We start from the raw sequence: 5752 nt of genomic DNA on the forward strand, positions 1-5752 counted from the left end.
AAATGGAATTCCTAATAAAAAAAAGTTTTTATCGATTTGATAGATATCCATCGATATATCTAGATAATTATCTATATCAATATAATGAAATTATATATCTATAAAGGGGTAGATAAAGATAATAAAGAGAGATAAAGAAGGGCTTTTTTCAAGCCTTTATTTTCTATTTTTTATACAATGTATCATAGTAATTATCCTTTTTCAATTTGGGGAGAGATGGCTGAGTGGACTAAAGCGTCGGATTGCTAATCCGTTGTACGATTTTTTTGTACCGAGGGTTCGAATCCCTCTCTTTCCGTTTCTGTCAATTACTTGGTATTTTTTTATAGTTGAGGAAAGATGTGGAATAGATAAAATGTTAAGAACATTTCAAAATCAAGCAAGGAAAAAAAATCTGATTTTGTTATTCTTCACGCCCCGGATTACGTCCCGGGTCATTAGATAGGAATCCGAAAATGAAGAGAGAAACAAAGAATATTACTACTGTATAAACAAATAGTTTGAGAGTAAGCATTACACAATCTCCAAGATCATTTTTTTTTTAAGAGAATAGATTCTCTATTTTAATCTGGTTTGACACCAAGAAATGCAGTGAAGTTATTTCTATAAATAGGAAAAAATTTTAAGAGTTGAGTCCTTGATTACTCAAAATTGGATTTCATACCCACAATTCTATATTGTGGGGGACTCGAAGAGGGTCGTTCAAAGGAAAAAAGTAAGAATAAGAAAATGAGAGTGATCCAGATTTATCATAGCTATAGAATAATTTCAATATTGGATTCAACTTAAAGCTTCAGACTGTATGTACAACTTATCTGATCTTATAACTAGTTAGAATCTTTTTTTTTTTTTTTCTAGTAAATCATGAATTTGTCTCGGACAGTATTAAAAATATTATCGAAAGCTTACAGCAGCTTGCCAAACAAAAGCTAATAGAAAAAAGAATAGAGGTATTACTGGCATAACATCTACTATTGGATTCAAAAAAGCGTAGGCCTCGGGCAATTTGGCGACGAAAAAACTACTTGAATAAAGGAAAGAATTAAGACAGATACCGATGAAACTTAAGATATTAAGCATAACAATTTTTTTTTCTTTGTTCTTGAAGATAATTGTATTTCTTTTGATTTGATTGAGTTATTAATCCCCTATTATTGCTATGATATAAGGGATAAGGGAAAAATTAATAACATAAAGTAGGTCAAAAAACCTTTCTTTGATTTGAACTCAGCCAATCAAAAATCCTTCAATTCTCAAATAAAACGAGAATAGAAGAAATCCTACTTTCATACAATATCTTAATGGAATTATATGTAATGATCAATAAATTGAGTTTAATTGGATCTATAAACGTATCAAAATCTGAGCAACAATCTAATTTATTCTATAAATATTTGTACTGGAATTGACGACTAAGCACTACCAATATTAGTGTTTATTAGTGTTGAATATAAATGGGGCGTGGCCAAGTGGTAAGGCAACGGGTTTTGGTCCCGCTATTCGGAGGTTCGAATCCTTCCGTCCCAGAGTATGCGTATTATTATTATATATAATAATAGTATATTATAAGATATATGGAAAAATATTCGATATCAGACTATAGATTGCCGTTTTAAACAACCTTATGCTTAAGAGTCTAAATATAGATCGAATGTGATTGTTCTTTATTATTTTCTTATAATGATGCATTTCAGAAATGCGAAAGCCTCTATTATTCTCTATCTCTTAAATGGTTTGTGAAACCCGAGTATTTTTTTTCTGTGGATTTCTGAATTATAAACACGAAGGTCTTGTGTTTTTGGCACTAATGGAATTGAATTAATGGTCTTAAGAAACTTAAGACCTATTTAGGGTTTAGGGTACTAAATTTTAGAGTCAAATAAAAAAAAATAGGTAGGAACAATCGTTTACTCTAGATCTGTTTGACTTTCGCCTTATACAAGATAGTCTAGCACCTCCGAAACTAGTCCAGTCCCCCGTAGGATCCTTTTTTTATTTATGATGCATCTACTCGATCTAATTGGGGGTAGATAGGAGTTAATCCATAACGGAAGATATCAATTTGAATATCTGCCCGAATCTGATTAACAAAGAATCAAGTTACATATGTAACATATTATGTATTTCTTTTCACCTCATTTTTTCGTATGTTTGTCTGTAATGAATAATTGTAAATCCAAGTAACAATTCATACATCTTTTTCACTTTATTTTAAGGAAAGATTATTGAGTCTCTTAAGTTAAATAAACTAGGCAGAAAATGCTGATATGTATGTATTGTTATTATCTATTTTTATCGTTTTATTTCTTTTTTTTTTTTTTATTTTAGATCTATCTAATTGATGGGTTAATCCCGAATATACATTTATTTATCATAATCAAATGTAATAAATCCTTTACAAAAATTTATTCAAATAATATTATAATATAATATTTAGGTAGTAAATTTTCAATCAAGTAAATCTTTTTAATTATTTCTTATGAGTCCTTGGTACTCGAAGAAGTGTTAAACTCGTGAATCCATTCTATGAAGAAATTGAAAAATGGAGATTCTTAATTATTCGTAATTAATTATTTCTTAATTGATTTTATAGAAATTTCAAAAAATCTCTCTCTATCTAGAAAATATCTATATATAGAGAAATAAATATTGCACTCATACAAAAAAATGTTATTGATACAATATATACAATAAAATATGGGTTTCAATAAATTGAAGTATTGCTAAGACTTTTTCAAAAACTACCCATGTCATAAGAGTATAGATTACTATGGACCAACTAACCCAATGACTATACATGATTCCATAAATGAATCAATTACATACCAGTTCCAAGAAATTAGAGGTTATGGTAAAACTTCGTTTAAAACGATGTGGTAGAAAGCAACGTGCGACTTGAAGGACATGATCCACTGTGGATTCTTACACCCACCATTTTATATTATATAGGAATGAAGATGCTCTTGACTCGACATAGTTTGTTCGGTTGCACTCGAGCTCTTTTTTTTTTTTAGGGTTTTTGATGTAAATAGTACATGATGGAGCTCGAGTAGAAAGTATTGATTCATTTATCAAGGGCAGAGATCTAGGGTTAGTGTCAATCAATAAGTTAAAACTACTTCGTAAGTATAGGTTCGGTATACAAATCGAAAGGATCCAATTCGAACAAGTTTCAAATTCAAACATCAAATTGGATTAAAAGTGTATCACACGAGAATCCATTATTTATATGATTCTTTGATAAAAAGGAAATCAAAAAAAATGGTATGTTGCTACCATTTTGAAACGATTAAAGATCACCGAAGTAATGTCTAAACCCAATGATTCAAGGAAAGGATAAAGGATCCCGGAACAAGTAAAAATCTTTTTCAATTGTCTCAATAACTAAACTAGATCAGAATGAAGAATCGAAATAGATTCTAACGGAGACAGGCAAAAATAAAGAGGTTAGAGACCGCTCAATAAATGAAATGCTTAAGCTTAAGGGTTTTTTTCCTTTGCGTGAGAGTTATCCAACTTGAGTTATGGGGATAAGAATGAGTTTTTTTTTTCAAAAGAAAAACAAAAGAATAAGAAAAAAATTTTTAAATCATAGTCTAATTGATTTAATAATCTATAGATCTATTTGACATTAATTAGAATTCTATACATAACTTTGAATTTCCTCGAGCCGTACGAGGAGAAAACTTCTTATACGGTTCTGGGGGGGGTACTTAAAATTTACATCTATCCCAATGAGCCGTTTATCGAATCATTGCAATTGATGTTCGATGCCGAAGAGAAGGAAGAGATCTTCGTAAAGTGGGTTTTTATGATCCGATAAAGAATCAAACCTATTTAAATGTTCCTGCTATTCTATATTTCCTTGAAAAGGGTGCTCAACCTACAGGAACTGTTCATGATATTTTAAAGAAGGCAGGTGTTTTTACGGAACTTCACCTTAATCAATAACCGAAATTCCATTTTTATTAATGAAATAAAAAAACGAGGGTGTGATAACTTAACTTGTATATAGCTTTGACTAACCTTTTCTTTAGTATTTCCCCCTCTCTCTTGTTCTATTCATACTATACACTTATTACCTTAAAATTGCGTCTTCGCTAATGAAAAAATCGATTTTTATTTTATTGATATAAATTGATCTAAGATGAATAGAAAAAAAATATATCGGGTTTATTCAATCCACAAACCCGATATATTTTTTTCTACTTCTTCCTTAATTTCTTCTTTCGCCTACATCTTTTATGTCTATCTATGTTGATTATCTCTATAGTGCCAATCTAAGTACGTAGTTTTTTTTAATTCTTTTCTATTATTTTAATAGAATTTATTATTATTAGAATATTTTCTCTTATTCTATTTTGTTAACTTTATCTAGTTAAATATAGTTATTCAACTCAAATTGTTATTTCCATTTGTTTTTTATTCATTTATAATTCTTTTGTTTTGTCCATTATAGGCGTTTTTCATTATTCACATTAATATTGACAACAGTGTATCAAACAAATATAATCCGATTGTGTATAAATGAAGCTAGTTATCTCCCTTTCATGACCCTTGCTTTTCACGCACATGATGGTCTCATTGTATTTTTTGTGATACAAAAAATTACTTTTGTGTAAGTGATATAAGAAGTTTTTTTTATTGCAATATTTTGATTACGTCATCTAATTTCATTTCTTTTGTTATTTTGATTCCGATTGTATCTACACAGAAAAATTTTTCATATTTTGGGGTTGCTAACTCAATGGTAGAGTACTCGGCTTTTAAGTGCGGCTAGCATCTTTTACACATTTCTATGAAGTAACAGATTCGTCCATACTATCGGTAGAGTTTGTAAGACCGCGACTGATCCTGAAAGGAATGAATGGAAAAAGCAGCATGTCGTATTAATGGAAAATTCTAGTAATATTTTTACCTTACTAGATTAGGCCAAACTTGTTTGAATTCTTGATGCGGAAAAAAAAGTAAAGTCGGGTCGAATGAATAAATGGATAGGGCACTATGCTCCAATTATAGAGAAATAAAAAGTAACGGGCTTATGTTCTTAATTTGAATGATTCGCCGATCTAATTAGACGTTAAAACTATATTAGTGCTTGATGCGGGAAGGACTTTTCTTATGAGTGAGTTATCCATTTTTTTCTAAGTCCTAACTATTAGTTACTCTACGTTATGAGGTAGAGGGGAATGTGTAGAAGAAGCAGTATATTGATAAAGAGTTTTTTCCAAAATCAAAAGAGCGATTGGGTTGAAAAAATAAAGGATTTCTAACCATCTTTTTTATCCTAAAATAGAAACCAATTAGATGACAAAAGAAAAGAGAGGATAGAGAGTCCGTTGATAAGTCTTACCTATTTACGAGGTATCTATTATTATTCTTTATTTTACTGTAATACCTTGTTTTGACTGTATCGCACTATGTATCATTTGATAACCCAATAAATCCCATTATCGTATCCCCAGTTCAAATGAAATTTTAAATGGCGGAATTTAAAGGATATTTAGAACTTGAGAAATCTCGGCAACGTGACTTCCTATACCCACTTATCTTTCGGGAGTATATTTACGCATTTTCTCATGATCATTTTTTAAATGGATCCATTTTGTTGGAAAATTCTGGTTATGACAAAAAATCCAGTTTACTAATGGTAAAACATTTAATTACTCGAATGTATCACCAGAATCATTTTTTTTTTTTGTCGACTAATTATTATAACACAAAAATCCTTTTTGTGGGTACAATAACAATT

The 5752-nt window shown here is 29.9% G+C and overlaps 1 non-coding gene across 1 annotated transcript; it reads left to right on the forward strand.

Annotated features, from left to right (window-relative positions):
- Positions 1-210: 210 nt before the first annotated feature.
- Positions 211-298, forward strand: TRNAS-GCU (transfer RNA serine (anticodon GCU)). Its single transcript has one exon. It is a non-coding gene; the product is annotated as a tRNA-Ser (tRNA).
- The last annotated feature ends 5454 nt before the right edge of the window (positions 299-5752 follow it).

The sequence above is a fragment of the Cucumis melo genome, unplaced genomic scaffold, assembly GCF_025177605.1.
Source record: "Cucumis melo cultivar AY unplaced genomic scaffold, USDA_Cmelo_AY_1.0 utg001557l, whole genome shotgun sequence".
Lineage (NCBI taxonomy): Eukaryota > Viridiplantae > Streptophyta > Magnoliopsida > Cucurbitales > Cucurbitaceae > Cucumis > Cucumis melo.